This window comes from Chiroxiphia lanceolata, chromosome 3 (genome assembly GCF_009829145.1).
Source record: "Chiroxiphia lanceolata isolate bChiLan1 chromosome 3, bChiLan1.pri, whole genome shotgun sequence".
NCBI classification, from domain to species: Eukaryota; Metazoa; Chordata; class Aves; order Passeriformes; family Pipridae; genus Chiroxiphia; species Chiroxiphia lanceolata.
The window spans coordinates 52,249,557-52,267,164 of NC_045639.1; positions in this window are offsets into that span (position 1 = coordinate 52,249,557).

Below are 17,608 nucleotides of genomic sequence, written 5' to 3' on the forward strand. Positions count from 1 at the left end.
GGGAAGGGAATAGAGACGTGACACTGCACAGAAGGGTCCGACAAGGTGGAAGGTTGGGGTGCAATGGCCAGTATATTAAGAGGAACAAGGACTTATATAGGGTTCAGGTGAGGGAGGTCCGATAACCGGGGCGGAGCATGGGATGGACACCTCAGGGTGCAACAGGATTGGAGAGTAGGGAGAAGGAAGAAGGAACTTGGGAGGAGTCAGGTGCTTGGGACCTATGGGAGCTCACTTTGCACTGTAGCATTGTTCAACCAGTCAGTGTGGGATGAGCGGGAAAGCAGGGGAGAGTAAGGCAGTAAACAACTTTTGGCAGGAAATAACTGGGGACAAGTTCAGGCATGTCTGGGGCAATACAAATCAAGGGGAGTAATACAAAGATATATGTACGGGTACATTAAACTGTGTTCTGAACTGGGGTAAAAACAACAACATAAGTTGTTGTTTTCCTCAAGCACCATACAGGTCTCTCCAAGCTTGGAAACGCTGCCATTCTCTTTCTTGATCCTTCACATTCTACAACAGAAGGAAAGATGATCACGTGGGTTTGTCCTGCCTGTTTTGCAAGATTCCATTGCTTAGATATGATTGTAGACATGGGATTTTCTTTACAGAAAGGGTAATCAGGCACTGGAATGGGCTGCCCAGGGAAGTGGTGGATTCTCCGTCCCTGGAGGTTTTTAAGATGTGACACTGGATGTGGCACTTAGTGCCATGGTCTAGTAACCATGGTGGTAGAGGATCGAGGGTTGGACTTGATGATCTCGGAGGTCCCTTCCAACCTGTCTGATTCTATGGTTCTATGATAGTCCAATGTAGTAGTCCGTTATTACCCAGGAAGTGCTAGCACACAGTTTTAAAGAAATCACAGAACAAAAAAGATATCTCCATTGAGAAGTGCACTGTTCAGGGCTAGGAGCTGAACTGAATGCTAATGGGTTTCTTCCAACCCAACATATATATGATTTGTTGATTCTAATATTAAACCCTCTTTTTTTTTTTAAGATATTGACTGCCCCATAGATTTTGTTCTAAGGAAGATAACAGAAAGAGAAAAATTTGCTTTACTAATTGAAGAATACAAGACCAGCTTACTGAAGCTGTATTTCTGCTTCTCCAAGCATTGTAATAGGCTTTTGCTCCCTACAGAGAATTAAAAAAAAAAAACCAAAACAAAACAAAAAAACCGAAAACATGGTCTTCACTTGAAAAGTCCTTTGAGAAAATCAGGTCTATGCAGACTCTACAATCAGGGGGAGGTTTTCTTCCCGAGTAACATATACATGGTTTATAAACACCTTGGAATTTAGCACAGACTGAAGACTTATTGAGGCAACAGGACAAGGCCAAGGTCCTTCCCCTGGGAAGGAAGACTTCCCGGCAATGGTGCCAGCTGGGCTTGTTGAGGAGAGTAGCTTTGTTGGAAAGATGCTGGAGTATCTTTTGGCAAACAGGAAGTGAACATGATCCAGCAGTGTGCCCTGGCAGCAAAGAGGAACAACAACATCCTGGGCTGTGTGACTAGAAAAGATGGAGCAAAGTAATCAATTCCTTTTACACAGCATTCCTTAGATTGCTTCTACATTATTGCACTCAATTTTGTGCTTTCCAATATAGGAAAGACATCAATAGAGTGGAGTCAGTGAAGTGCCACCATGATAGCCAGGGACTGCAGCACTCACTTCATGAGGGTAAACTGAGAAACCAAGGCTGGTTCAACCTGTAGCAGAGATGGTTTTTTGGGTACCTTTCAGCAGCTCCCCAGCATCTCTGGGAAGATAAGTGAGAAGATGGACTCAGGCTCTTCACAGCAGAGCACACCAGGAAGATGATATCTAATGGCCGGAGAAAAGCCTGAGCAACCTGGTTTGAGCACATAAAAGACCCTGCCTTGAGTAGGAGGTTGTCCTAGACACCCACACCTCAATGTTCCTTCCCACCTGATTCGTCTTGTGATCCTATATGTTCCCAGAAAAGAAGTCGAAGAGTAGAAAAGATCACAGCTAACATGAGTTACCAATGTTTTGCTGTTACCATAGCAGCAAAATCATCCTGGGATGAAGAAAGCGGAGCAGACTTGCAAGACTGTTACAAACAAAGTAGTCTGCTCTTTGCTTCAGTCGTGAATAGGAATAACCTTAAACTGTAGCAAGAGATTCTACTGCCATGTGTTCCTCCTTTCAAATGATACTTCTTAGCCATTCACTCTTCTGGAGTATATATGAAGCCTCATTTATAGCTTTCTGTTTCTGTTTGTGTTATCTTTCTAGTATTTTCTGTCCTGCTTATTGCTTCATACATTTGAGCTAATAACAATAAAGGTTTTTATTTTACTCTAAAACACTGGAGATGTGATAAACAGCAGATGAAGAAAAAAAGGGAGTCTGAAATAGAGAATTCAAGCTTTGATTTTACTTGGTGAAGAAAACTGTGGAGCTATTGTACCTTGGTACTGACAGAATATGCTTTAAATAATTTCAAAATTGCCTTTAAAATTAATTGCATCAAGATAGAAACTTTGGTTATATTTAACATAATAACAGAAAATGAGGAGGAAGAAAATTATCAGTGGATAATCAGAAGAACTGTTCTTTCTTGCAAAATCAAGCATAAGCCTTGCAGCTTCTAGGTTCAGGATCACAGTCATTGAATAAAGTCATAGCCATCAACGGGTTTAATCTCAGAGATGCTGATTTTGTCACTTGCACCTGAAGTCAATCTTTACTGGATTCTACCAGACTAGAGACGTTTAATAGGTGTTATGACTATTCTAGTCCACTTTCAAGACCATTCTCAGGCCAAATTTATATTTCTGGAAAACAGAAGAACTAGCCATAATGCCTGTGGAGAAAAACCTACTCTTGATAAATGGTCACTCTATAGAAATGAGGAAGATTTTTACTTATGATCTAATCTTACTTATCCTTTACTTCACATGAAATCAGGTGAACACCACTTTCAGACATACTTGTTCTTGGCAAAGTTCTTAAAGGGTTTATCAACTGCTTTGCAACCTTTAGTTAAAGCTAGAAGGTGCATGAAGCCAAAAATTGAAATTGGCCAATGTCTTTTTTCGGTCATCTCAAAGAAAAAAGAAAAAGCTGCTCTTTGGGGATTTTTCTTTCTCCATCCAGATCTGTCAACTCCCACCACACTGCCAGCACCAGGAAGGGGATGTGATTCTGCTCAGGATTGAAGAAAACTTCTCCCAGTCCCTTTCTGACTCTTTTGAGTTTCCCAAACTTTACCAGTCAATAACACAGCCCTGAAAGCCAGACCACCTGCTGTCCTAAAGAAAATCTGAGGGCAGAGTTGGTACACAAAGGAAAGGTGTCTCTGAGGTCCCAGCTAGGTGTACTACTGATAAGTCAAAGCTGGAAAAAGAAACCTCTGTTCCACCACTGAAATTCTAGAGGAAGGGAAATTTCTCCTGCAGAGAGGCAGATGTCATGCTGCAGAGGAAGCTCTCCTGCTGCAGGGAGAGTCCCTCCATTATTCTTTTCTATTTTCTGCTAGATACTTAAGCAGCAGTCAACCATCATCTGACAAATGATCACAAAGGTATCTTTAACAGTTAATTTCTGTGCATTTCTGACTTTAGAACTTGCTTTGCAATCACTTCTGCATATAAAATACCATTGTTTGCATGTTTGCTGCTGTCAGCATGAAGAAAGCAAAGATCCTTGCCAGGTTTATGTGTCTATATTACTGTAGATAAATCTGAAACTCTAAAAAAGGTTGGGTTTTGCTCCTTAACACTGGGCTTTTATTGAGTTTCTGTGTAGTATTGAGCCAGACAAATTAGAGTGTATATAATTTAAAAGTACTAAAGAAGAATGTCACCACATATACCAAGAACTGTTATTTTAAAAATAAATTATGATGAAAACAACTACAAAAAAAAAGACACAGTGTTGCTTTACAGTATAAGTCCTAAATTCCCATTCACTTCTTCATAAGGAATGAGAGAAAAACAAGATTTCTGATATTTTTTTCGAATTGACCTAAGTTGCGGTGTATAAAAATTGCACAACTGCATGTTTTCTTTAATTCTAATTTGCAATGAATCCCTTTATGCTTCCTACGTTGTCATCTGTCTCAACAACATTAAATTCCAATTTGTTGACATCTGGTCCAGTCCAAATCAAATCAAAGACATTTGACATTACAGAGCTGTGTTCAGCAAGCTTTCAGACAAACAGCAGAGGTCGGACAGAATTTTTCAAATGCTACGGCAGATCTACCTCCTCCTCAGTATACACTGAAAACCAGTGTGAGAATCAAGTATCAGAAATGAAAGAATGAAGAACTAGAAAGGGATGTCTTGTTCTTTCCACGTTTAGGTAACTGTAAACTAGACTAATTTCACTGAAGTCAGCAGAATTGTACCCTGAAAAAAACAGAGAAATTATATTTTCTCACTTTGGACAAAAGCTGGTTGATTTTAAATAATTGTATGAGTATTCTGTAATATTCGCAAATACAGCATTCTAGTCCCTTGTAATAAACTTCATCTCCCTCCACACAAAACCTATCTACCTGAAATTTTGGCTTAAGCAATGAATAAAACTTTTCTCAGGAAATTTGATGCAATGTCATTAAAACAACTCATAAAGTAGGAAATAATCTCATCTCTTGCAGATTTCTTTGGTTTCTTCTTTCTTACTAAAAATCTAAAATATACTGACTGAGTAATTTTTAAGTCCATAAGTCATTAAAATGACTGAAACTTTTGCTAGAGTTAGCGGGCATAGCGATGAACTATTTTCCACAATCAGAAGTTATTTTGTTAATTGCATCTTGATTCAGGCTTTGTACATAAACCTTTGGTGCCTTGATTACAGTGTTTTAGTCTCTAGCAAGGAGCAATTAAAATAAAGGGAATACAGCTGTATAATGAATGACCAAGATGAGGGTAGGAGTCAAGCATTCCTGCATTATAATCCTGTCTCTGAAAACAGTTAAAAGTGAGCTGTTGGCTAACTACAAACTCTTGACTCTCTCTCTTCATTTGTGAAATGCAAATAGAATTATAAGTCTGTGAGAGTTAATATGATTATAACGTGCTTTAAAACTCCTGAACTTAATATAAATTCAGTATGTACCCGTAAAAGAAATGTAGCAAGAAAGATAATTGTACATGCAAGGCCTAGGAAGTGAAGGATTTCGTTGGCATCAATTATTTCATTCCTTCCAGTGCAGAGCTCATGAGGTAAAACATTTGTTGTTATTTCAATAATGCAACTGTCCCTTCTTGACTCTGCAGCTCCTCTTAGGTTATCCATGCCCACGTCAACCACAGCACCATCTGGAATGATGCTGGTCCGTTCTGGTACCTTGCTGTATCCCCTGGGTTAGGTCTTGCAAGGGAATCAAGCACTGTAAGCTTTTCCAAGACAATTACAGAGGTTTAATAGGCAGCATCCAACGACTGTAGTGAGACACATTTTCTTGTATTGTCGTTACACAATTCCACATGTAGTTTGAACTCATTTGTCATCATACTCAAACTACTGACTGCAGCACTTCACTCTGAAAGATCCTTTTTGGTATATGAGTTTACATTAGTCCACAATACCAAAAATGTTTTGTTTGGGGTCATTTGGGATTTTATTCATCGAAGATTTCTATGTTAAATAGTTAGCTTAGTAAATGTAAAGACTTCCCTGAAATGAAACAATGATAATAAAAATTTCAGCCTAGTGCTAAATACTGTCAACAGAAAAACTTGTGTCCTCACAAAAGCCAGCACCATTTATCGATGCATTGTGACAAAGTATGAGCACACCCTCCTCAGTCAGATATGGCTTAGTAATTGAAACCCAACTACCTCTCCTTTAAGAAATGTATCAGTTTTACCATCAAAAACAACTCCCAGGAGGATGTTAATGTTTTTCCCCAGCATCCCAAAGTGTGCTGAGTACTTCATAAAGAGAAAATGAACAGCACCTGCAGCAGCAGCAGCAGCGAAGCATGGGGTCTGCTAGGGAGGGAGGATGAAGATGGAATGAGATGATGGGCACCTACAGCTGCCAGTTAGCAATGTTAGGTATAATGTTAAGTTGCCATATAATTATTTTTACAAAAATTAAATATGAAGGGTACAAAATGCAACCATATCAAAAAGTTTGTGAAGAAGAGTGGGAAAGAGCACTGCTCTAGAGACTCTGAGATTCAGAGGTACCACACACTGAAGCTATGGAACAGCCCTGTGTACCCCAGGCCTGTTAAAGGGCAGGTGCTATTCACTGGCCTCAGTTTCTAAACCTGAAATAAATAAAAAAACATAACACAATAATACCTAGCAAGAAGCACTTCACAGGAGTGTACTAATGGAAGGAAGCCATGTGAGACAGTTTCATGGTCTCTGAACAGCCACGGGTATCTGCTGGCTGAAGGCCTTTGTCAAGAGCAGAACCTCTCTTCAGTCTGTTTTTCATTACAAAGAAGTGTAGGTATGATTCAGTGTCATACACCTCCTCACTCCCTCTCTCTACCTGTTGAAGAAAGTAGCTCATTCTATACTCCTCCACCTTCCTTGCCACCTCCAGCTGTTTTGAAAGAGCTGCCTGTCATATTTTAAAGCAGATCCCACCTATGGTGAATAAGAGCATTTATTAAAATTCTGGAGCACCAAATGTTACAGCTTGCCCTGAACCCCTGAGGCTACTGACACTCCCTCAACTTGCCTGTGGTGGAAGGGTGAGTGACTTGGCCAAGCCAGCAACTGCTGTGTCACAGGTGAGGGATGGGTGGCTACAGGTGAGCTTCAGGTGAGATTCTGATGCCAAAGGTGATCTGTGGAAATATCACAGCTACCTTTGCTCCTTCAGTCACTGGAGGGAGTTACTGCCATGAGGAGAAAAGAGGAGTACAATAAGGAAGGAGGCAGTCCTGACAGCCTGCTTTTCTTCCCCAGCCTCCATGCTCCTAGTTTGGGCAGAACGGGCAAACCCGCTGCTTCTCCAGTTGCATGGTTCCCCAAAGCAGTGGGGAAGAGGACAGCTGGAAGCACAACAGACTGCTGCAGCTTTCTGGAGTCACCTCTGAGTCACCACTCCATCACAGTGCATCATTATCACAACTTAACATACACGATGACCAACGCCTTCCACAAACGGCTAATGAACGTCTACTACTTCTATTTTAGCCTTTCGCTCTTCTTTTTATTGGATGTGATTTCTCACGCAAGCTCTTCAAAAACATCTTGGAAAACAACATTCAAAGTGTCTTCTCACAGGTTCTCAGTTATACATACTAAAGATGATTACATTTCAGACAGTAGCCCAAAATCCATCAGCACCAGGGCCATACCCCAAATGAGAGATGTGTCTCTGGGCTGGCTTGCTCCATAAACAAGTCTAAATGTGGAGCACATGGAGGTGCAATACAGCAGCTGTCCCATTTCCCACCTGCTCTCCCACGGTGACACAGTGACACACTTCCCCTCTTGTCTTGCTGTGCTGGGGGTCTTCTGGGTATATCGCTAGGACTACCCATGTTACTTGAATAACCACTCCTTTGAAGAGACCATGGAGACTCAGGCAGGAGTATCCTGGAGTCTAGATCCATGTTACATGGATTTAGCTGTAAATATTCAGATGAACTGTGATACTCTAGAAAATTTTTCTCCTTGTACAGACAGAAACACTAGCTGTTAACAGTACAACAGTTGCAAAAAGTACTCTACAGGGGAGCACCATTTCCTAGCACTGTTATTAAGGAAACATATCATAAAAATCTTTCACAGATCTGATGATAACTCTTTGCTAAATTTTTCAAAACTGTAACCTCTCAGCACATTTTCAAAAATATTACACGTGTTTGCCTGCTTTTCTACTTAAAAAAAAGGCTTGTTGCTTTCAATATTCTCAATATTTTAACATCATCAATTAAATTGAATCATCAGTGTTTTTCTCTGGAAGAGTACTGAAAAGAAAGAATCGACTAAATTTATTGTGATATAACCACAAATTTATTATATATTTAACACTATGACATGCTCAATTTAACATGATTATCATGGACATAAATATATGCCTTCTCAGTTTTAAACTTGACAATGATAGCAAGAAATGAAACATGACTTGGCATTTATGTCTTTGCAATAGACATATTGGAGCTAATTCACTTCTCATTCAATGAAAAAATACTTTTATGTTCACTGCAGTTATTCCAAAATTATGCCTACAGAATTTTCAAAAAAACAGGGCCCAGAATCCTTCTGGTAAAACAGAAATTATCTATACGCAATTTGGACTGGAGCCTCATATGCTGTGAATCATGTAGGTGTTTTGATTTACAACAGCTGAAAAATCTGTCTCACCAAACATAAATTACAGGCTTCAACTGAGGAGTAAATCCCTGGGAAGCTTCAGCTGACATGAAATCTATGTGCTGTTTTCACATGCAGAGTCTGTGTATTATCGAACAAAATCTTTACTTGCTGAATATTGCAAGTCATACTCAGGTATAGGTAGTACAAGAAGTTCAGTAAGTCGAGCCATACTTTCAGCTCTCAGCCATCCCTTCTTCTTCCTAAACTGTAGCAGGGATTTCAGAAAAGGGGCTTTCTTTCAACTTTCTTGACAGTACTCAGGATTGGAAGCCTTTTCCACCTGCCCTCCCACTACGGTATACTACCTTCCTTATCTCTCTGTTTCCGCCTTCCAGGACAGGATGAAGTTCTTTCTTTCCATGTGCCTGGGGCAAAGCAGAACAGAGTCCCTTTAATTTAGCTCTGTTATCTGAGAATGTGTATCATTACAGTGCTTTTCTTCCATGGCATTGACAGGGATCTACATCTTTCCTGAGAAGGGGGATTGATCTATTCATACATGGTAATTTATTCACTATAGTTGTTCATTAAGTTCCTGCAGTCCATCTATCTATCTGTCTCTCTCTGTCTCTCTCTGTCTCTCTTTCTCTCTCAATCAATCAATCAAATAAGTATACTATCCCTTGGAAAACTAGAGAAATTGCACACATTGCTTACGACATTAGGAATGTGCATAATGCATTTTTACATGTCTCTCAAACAGGATTCAGTCACTGGAAACAGAAATAAAATGAGGCAGTTTGCCACTCACTACCGGGAGATGTCTTGACATCCCAATCTGGCATTCTCTTCATTGTCCTGCTTAGGTTCCAGGGATTTCCCTTAACTTTACCGCCTTGGTTAAAGATCAGAATGTGAACCAATCATTATCCAGCAAATTCTCTCTCTACCGTAAATGTAATTAAGAGAGTGGGCAAAATTCAATCACCTTTAAAATCTCATAGATTCATTAAAAAATAATTCTGTATTCTAAAAACTCAACTGATAGTGTTATAGAAGTTTAGCTGGTCCACTGAGGCTGGCTCTATGCAAACATATTATAAGTTACCTGAGAAGTTACCTGGGCATTGGAATACTCTGCCTTGTAGTGTTAGAGTTGTGCATTTAGCCTGTACCAACTAACTTTTTTCCAAATAATTGCTGGGTATGTTCAAAAGTTAACACTGAATGGACATTGTCACAAAGAGGTCACATGACACAGCCAACTTCTTTTGGAGGAGCAGAGGATTCATTAGCATAGATATGGACTGTTCTGTACTAGTTAGCCTCAGTTACTATAAACATTTCTGGACACTTTTATTTTGCCAGCTTAAACATGGGTTATAGCTGCATGTATGCCCTTAGCCCACTCATATAGCAAAGCAGAAAGAATTATTCTGAACACTACTGGATGACCTTTCAATCAAGGTGCATCATGAAAACCAGGACTAAGATTGAGTCCTGGGACTGTTACCAAGCTCAGCAGATACCCAGTATTTTCTTAAGCCTCTGTAACATACTCATACATTTGATGCCTAAAATACACCCTATGTTATGAATGTCTTTTAGTGTAATATATATTGCTGTTATGGTAACTACTATTCCATGACAAATTAAGAAGATACTCTAATTAGAAAGCCTAAGCTCTGAGAGTTACAAGCTAAAAACACGGCTCTGTTACATAACGCTTGAAAAGTGTCTCCTTTTGAACTAAAGGGATGAGTATGCATATGTAGTTTGTGTCTGCAATTAATAATGTAGCAGTGCAGTCACGGACAACAGGATCAACAGATTAAAGCTGAAAGACTTGAAAATACCTCCAGTGAAGTAATATTTAAAAATAAACAGTATTTGCTGTAAACCAAAGTAGTAATCCAAAAAATATATGTGTTCTAAAATCACTCATGAATGCATCAACAAACAGATAATTTCAATTATATTATGTTAAACTCTGATATTTTTCTGACATTACTTTTGGAAGTTAATGATAATCAACAATGTAGGAACACTGTGCTGGAATTTATGCCAATATAGGAATCAAAAACATTATGCATAACAAATATGTAGTGAAAGGTAAAAATCTCTGATAATCACTTTACTTTGTAACCTTTTGTTTGCCTTCCTCCTCTTTGGTAGAGAACCTTTACCTGAGATGCATGTGTGGGTACTGGCATGTTTGCTGGCATCATGGAAAGATTAACATAATAGCAAACTTGAAATCAGGGCCAAGTTTAGTACCAAGGATGTAGGATGGCACCGATGACATGAACTCTAATGCTTTTTACAGCAAACCTTGTAGCAGGAAAAAAAAGTACCACTGAGTTACTGTAATGATATCTGTAAGTTTGTATCAGTGAGAGCTTCCTTAAGGAAGGTCTATACAGGCATCGTCTGAAATCACAAACTCTGCCCTGGACAAAGATCAAGAATTGTATGTACATGTGCTTTCACCTGCTTGTTTCACCTGCTTCAGAAAGCAGGTAAGAAGATGGCTCTGTCTTCTCTGCTCTGATGTTAAAGCAGTAACTGGGCTTTTTTTTAAAAAAAAAAAAAAAAAAAAAGTGGAAAAGCTTATATCTACACTAGTATTTTAAACTAAAAAAGTGTAGTTTCCAGCTGCTTCAGAAGATGGGGTGGATATCATGGTTCCACTGGTGTGAATGTGGGTGGTTGCATTTCCTGTGCTGCCAAGCAGAAAGTGGCGTGAGCAGGGAAGCACTGCTGTGGGAATGTTTATACCACATTGCCCATAACAGCAATGGAAAACAGCACCGTTCCCTGCCAGCCTGCTCTCATCTGCCTTGGGCTGGCCAGAAATGGAGGACTGCAAAAGTACTTACAATTTTCTTTAAAAACTCAACTCTTGCTTACCCTGAACATGATTTGGTCTAAGAGGGGAACCAAGTCTTCCATCACTCTCATTCTTCGATGAGGCTAAAAATAAGGGATTTTCAGTGTTCCTGCTGCAAACTTTGTGTGGTAGAGTGATGTAAGCTGAGAGCAGGAGACTTACGTATGCAGTACCTGTATGTGTGAACAATGGGACAGGAGTGAAACACGGGGTGCACATGATACATGGGTCCATGGGCATCACTGTGGTCATACTAGTAAAGAGCTAAACCAAGTGGCAATTCTGAACTCAGCAGCATGAACTCAGGCTGAGGCTAACTCAGTTGCATGCTGGGTTTTGCATAGGATCTGTCGTGATACCTGCTGGTTCAGAGCACAGGCAGAGAAATTACAAGTCTCTCTGGAAAAATAAAAATAGAAAAGCTCTACAGGCATACCCTCATTACATACACATACTGAAGGCAAAAGAGATATCTGAGGACCAATTTCACATGCAAAAGAATCTCTTGGACAAGCACTTACTAGTTAAGGAGCCATCAGATCCTGACTCAGGCCTTCTTCAAGCCATAGAGTGTTTAATATCACAAGCATTTATGATGTGGACATTACACTGACTGACACACAGTAGCAAATACAAACTTCTCAATTACAGCTTTTGTTCCATTTCAGCATTTCTGCATTCTCTGGGGTGCAGAAAGGTTTACTAAAATTTTTCTCTGCTGTTGGAAATAAGTTTTTTCCTTTTGAGTTTTTCCCCAGTGGTTATTGTGTAAGAGGATCTTGTGAGAGGTTGAGTCTGCTGACTCAAGAGTCTTAGCTTAAAAGATAGTGAAATATTCTTGAAAGTATATAAATTTGTCATCATCACTGCAGGAGTAAGGTGATGGAAATCAAGAAATATTAAGCAGAAAACTATATTACAATTGCACAATGTTTTAAGTCAACACATTTAAAATTACCTAGTGCACATAAGGAAAACAAGAAAGCCTCATTAAAGACATATTCTCCACTCTCTGGACTAATATCTACGATCTCTGAGATTTACCAAATGATGTATTCTGTGTTCCTTTCACGTTGTTTCAATTTTAGCATGAATAAAACAACTGCATGCTACTACTACTCTGAATTCAAAATCAAGTGATGCTAACTGAGGTTTAATGCAAAAAATTATTACAATTCTTTTACATTCTCCTCAGAGTTAATGCTTATCACCGGCAAAACACATCCAGACTAGAATGACAGTGGAAATACGTTTAGTAGGGTTTTTGTGGCAATTTTTGCAGCAGCTTCTAAGACAATACAGCAGCATGTCCAAACCAAATTAATACAGAGGACATATAGTTCCTATGAGTGTTCTGAGTTCACAAGCAGATGAAATCCATTTTTCAGTAACACAAATACTGGTTTAATTTACAAAGATTTATGGATCAATTTCTTGCCACCAGGCTGCGTATCACAGTCCTGCATTGAGCTCCTTTCTTACCCTTAAGGGTAAGCTTAAGTAGAAGCCTTTTGGATCACGTTTCCTGACATGTTAATTTTTAAAACTATGTACTTTCTTTCTGTCTTTGAACAAGACTTAGAAATGGTAACCAAAAATAATGCTTATTTCTTTTAATTCCTAATCCCTCAAATTTTTCCTTGCAGGTATACAAGTTGCTACTAGCAAACTGTGATATTCGTTGTGGCCTAAAACAGAACACACTACTTTCACTTACACATCAGTTTCAAAATACCATTTTTTAAAGAAAATACCTTTTATCATACTGGTTTAAACACTTTCCCAACTATTTTAAGTTGCATAATAAATAATAACTACCTCTTTCCTCTGTAGCATTAGGAGCTTGGATTACAAACTGAAAGCCAAATCACATTATTTCTAATTTGTATTGTTTTTTATTAGAAACAAAGACATGGCATACATATTTTATTTTTCACTATTTCATTATTTGCTGTTCACAAGTTTATACAACAGACGTTTTTTCAGCATAGTGCCCACAGAAATGTCAGTTAAATTCTAATAAAAGTAGAGGACGTATTGAACACAGAGCTGGCACATTTCCCTCTCCCTTTGAAAGGGTCTGAGGTAAAAGAAAAGTAAAAAAGGAGGCTAAATGCACATTCAAAAATGAAACTAATCAGATATATATATGCCTGCAGTCATCGTTCATGTTTTTAATATATTTTAATAAGGCTATAAATTAAAAATACGCTTTAATAAAATACATTTTAAATTATGAAAAAGGGAGCAAAAATGTAAGTTTAAAAGTCTACGGAGATGTAGTTTCTATGTGTTACGTGTTTTGAAATTAACTAACTTTTCTGTGGATAATTACTGTAGTTAAGTGCACAGATAACTCTAAAATAGGAGAATTCTTTAACCTTATTCCCTGAATAAAAATTTAGTCGGTATATAAGAAAGAAATTCTGTTCTTATGGCAGTTAAAACATTCAGAAATATTTTTAGCTTTACAATTTTTTTAATGATTTCTTTGAAAAAAACCTACTAATTTAAGATAAAAGGAACAGAAATAAATAGTAATATAGCTGATGGCTTTTTCTTTTTGCTTATAATCCTTGTAAGCTTATAATAAATTATATATTTATTTTATTCAGGAAAGATAGAAAAGGAAAAGCTATATTTATATCTATTTACTCTCTACCATCCTCTCCACAATTAATACCTTTTAAATTTTGGAAGCCAAATCCACTGGTCAAGTCACAGGTATTTCACTTGGAGGGACAATGGTTTCAGCTTAGTTGGCAGTAATAAATATTTATCCTGGTTCTATACAGGAGCATAAATTTCTGGTTTTATCAGCTGCACAAACAATGAATATCTGATGTAGACTTAAGACAGATGTACAAGCATACATCACTTATCTGCAGTAAGAAAAGGTAAATTCCAGCTCAGAAAGAAAAAGAAAGGTATTTGTCACCTCTGATCTTCTCTTGGTCTTAAAAGTGTTTGAGGCACGAGCTCAGTCTGGTTTTATCATTTCATACAACCTCTTTTGCATATCTATATCTGTATCTGTATCTCTCTATATATATTATTTCATGAATATGAGTAACCCATTTTCAAATGTTACCAAATTAAACCACTAATCTTTCTTAGGTAGACAACCCTTCTCATTCCTAAAAGTTTCATTGCTTGTTTGAGCACCAAGTAACATAAAATACAAATCTTGATTTACCACTTCAATTGCTATGGAAAACAGCATGGAAAGAAGAAGATGTAGTCCCAGCATCTTGGGACAGAGAGTCCAGGCTGTATTTATAACTAAACCACTGCATGATCACGGACCAAGCAATTCATATTCGTATTCATATTCATCTCTCTTTGCAACTTACAGATAAGAAAATGACATGTGATTTAGGTATTGTTAATCATTCTCAAAACTATTTTTGAAAAATATTGTGTTGGTAGTGCATTTGATTTGCTTAGTATAAATGCTCGGGAGGAAAATATTTCATGAAGATCCAGGTTTACCGTCAAGAAAAGATCATGGAGTCCCTGAATATTGTTTTTTCCATGTCATGCATTGACAAAAAATTGAAAAAATAAAAAAAATTGAAACAAATCTTGCAGGTCAAAGAGCTACATCTCCTGGAAATCAAGATTGCCATTAGCTGTCTCTAATGTCAGTGTTTTTCAATATTAGTATTACTTAGTGTATTGTAATACTTTCTTTGAAATTTCCAGAGAAAGGGCCACATATGCAATAAATTCTTAAAACATGTACAACCAGTACCTTTGATTTCTGTCACCAGAACTTAAGATATTGATATGGAAAAAACAAATACAGGCATTTAATTTGCTTCAGTGTTGATATGTATGGATAGGGAATCTGAAAACACTTTAATCGTATTCAAAAATGTCACGTAAATATAAAGCAGCATGATGAACTACCATCTACTCCAGAAGCTTTGTGAAAACCTTGCTATAGCGAGGATAAAGGTGTTCTTTGTGAACAGTGAAAACCTTGTTCTTGATTGAAACTCCAGGGAAAGAGAACATGTCTCCTGTTCTGATATGCAAAACAAAAAATGAGTTATCTTCATCTTGTTAAGAAAGTCAGCCTTTGGGGTACAACCTATTTACACGAGTGCTGAGAAGAATGAAGAATTTTATGAGTACTGACAAGAGAATAACTACTATGAGTATTAACATGCTGAGAGTATAAACAGAAATACTAAAAATTGTCCTTGTTGCCTACTACATGGTTAATCCATAGTAGAACGGTGGGGCTGTGGTAGTGGTGTAGGACATTAAGACATTTTATGTATTTTACATTTGTATATCGTGTACAAATACTGAGAACATAATTGCTAGTTAATAAAGATGAGGAGACTAGAACAAATATGAACAGCTTACTTCTCCAAAACTATTTCTAAAATGTATACAGTGAGATTGGAAGTCCTGTGGTACTCCCACTGATTTACTTACCTTTAATATATGACAGCTTACATGGTTTTTTACCCTGCTACAGAGGGTTCTTCCTACAGTTTAGCTATTTCTAAAATGTATACAGTGAGATTGGAAGTCCTGTGGTACTCCCACTGATTTACTTACCTTTAATATATGACAGCTTACATGGTTTTTTACCCTGCTACAGAGGGTTCTTCCTACAGTTTAGCATCACATTTTATTACACAGCCACAATGTGCCATAAAGAAAGAAAGGGACATGAAGGAAATCAAACTTTTGGGATTTCATACTGGCACCTAAATTTTTTTATCTATGAGTACATAAGTAAATGCATTGCAGAAAATAACTGTACTGTTATGGTACCTGTTGCAAGCATTTTTAAGGTAACACAGAGCTTTTTAATTTAAAAACATTATGTGTATTTTTACAAGCAGCTGGTGCTTAAAGTATGTTTGTAAGCAAATTGCAATTGATGTCTTCTCTACTAATTTGATACCTGGGGACAATCTTGAAAATTAGATCTACATATGACTAACTAAAATTTGTTGTACAATGTAATTAACTGAGTCGAGGTAGACCCTCATAAAATGACACTAAACATAAGAGGTGAGTCTCAGCGCTCTTGTGTCATCACTTTTGCATTATGATTCATGCATCAGCCAGCTCCAGTGGAGCCTCTGGAAGCAGCCTTCATCCCTGCTGAGCAGGAGCACTGCGCTCTCTGGTGGGCGCTCAGCTGCCACAGGCAGAAAGCAAAGGGGAATTTTGGGAGGTAGTGGCCAGCACAGCTGTACCCATCCTAAGCTGTACATCCTAAGCTGTACCCATCCTAAGCCTCTGATGTGAAGTTGTAGCTTGTAGCCCTGGAAGAGCCATACCTCCTCCTGAAACATGCAGAGGTATCTTCTGTGTCCAATCCTTCTTCCCAGTGGTTGAGGGCTGCCTAAGCTTTATACGCCCACAGCAAATACTTTAGGTTGGAGACACCTGCGACCCCTGTCATGCTCTTGGTATGGGTGTGACGCTGTGGGCTGAGGAAGCCAGAGAGGCCTTTTAACCCAGCACCAGCATTTACCATTACTATATTGGTCTGGCTGCAAGTTAATGTCAAAAGCCCATAGGCCTTTGGTTTTCATCAAGCGCACACACACAAGACATGCTATGTTAGCTATTGAAAAGCCATAGTCCTGGACAGAGACTGCCCCCTCATCCGAGGACTTACAGCCTTCTCAGCTGACATTCCCAACCTTTCCTCTATCCTGTATCGTGCCCCCAAGCAAACCCTGCTCCATCCAGTACCAGCCCTCCTGCTCCCCTGGCCAGGTACAGTTGTACCAACCAAGGGCAACAGTACTACTGCCACATCCCAAAAGCTAGCCTAGCACATAGGAGATGGAAAATAGAGCAGTGGAGGGGCAGGGGTCCCTCCCTCTCTCCAGCCATGCACCTTCTTGGCCAGAGGACATCCTCGGGCATTCTTTGGGCTGTGGGCAGGCCCTGACACTGCAGCTGGCTGAGGACTGCAGTTCCCACAGAACTTAATCAAAACCTACAGACTAATCAGTAAACTGCCCTGGTTTTGCATCTTTATTTTTCAATATGCTTCTCAGGCCCTTGGCTTGTTTGAGTGCAGGACTGAGGTACCATGAGGGCAGTTCTGAATGCAAAGGGTAGAGCAATACTAAACCTTAAAGGACAAACCCTCAGATGCTGATGAGACATCTCAGTGGCAACTACAAGAATGTCTGTTTCTTTGTTTGAACCTTGCAAGTATTTCTGCATGTGCCAGCAGATTCAAAAAGACCCTAGCTGCTTTTATTTTGTGCTGGGAATATCAGAACCATGGTTTGCCTTGTATCCTTATGTTCCTCCTACTTCAGAGGAGAAACCGTTCTGACAAGGTTATATAAAAATTGAGTGGACCTGGAAATTTGTACATCCTTAGGCAAAGAGCCACAATCCAGCAGTTGTCCATCTCTGTAACTCCTCATCCTCTAGTTCAAATT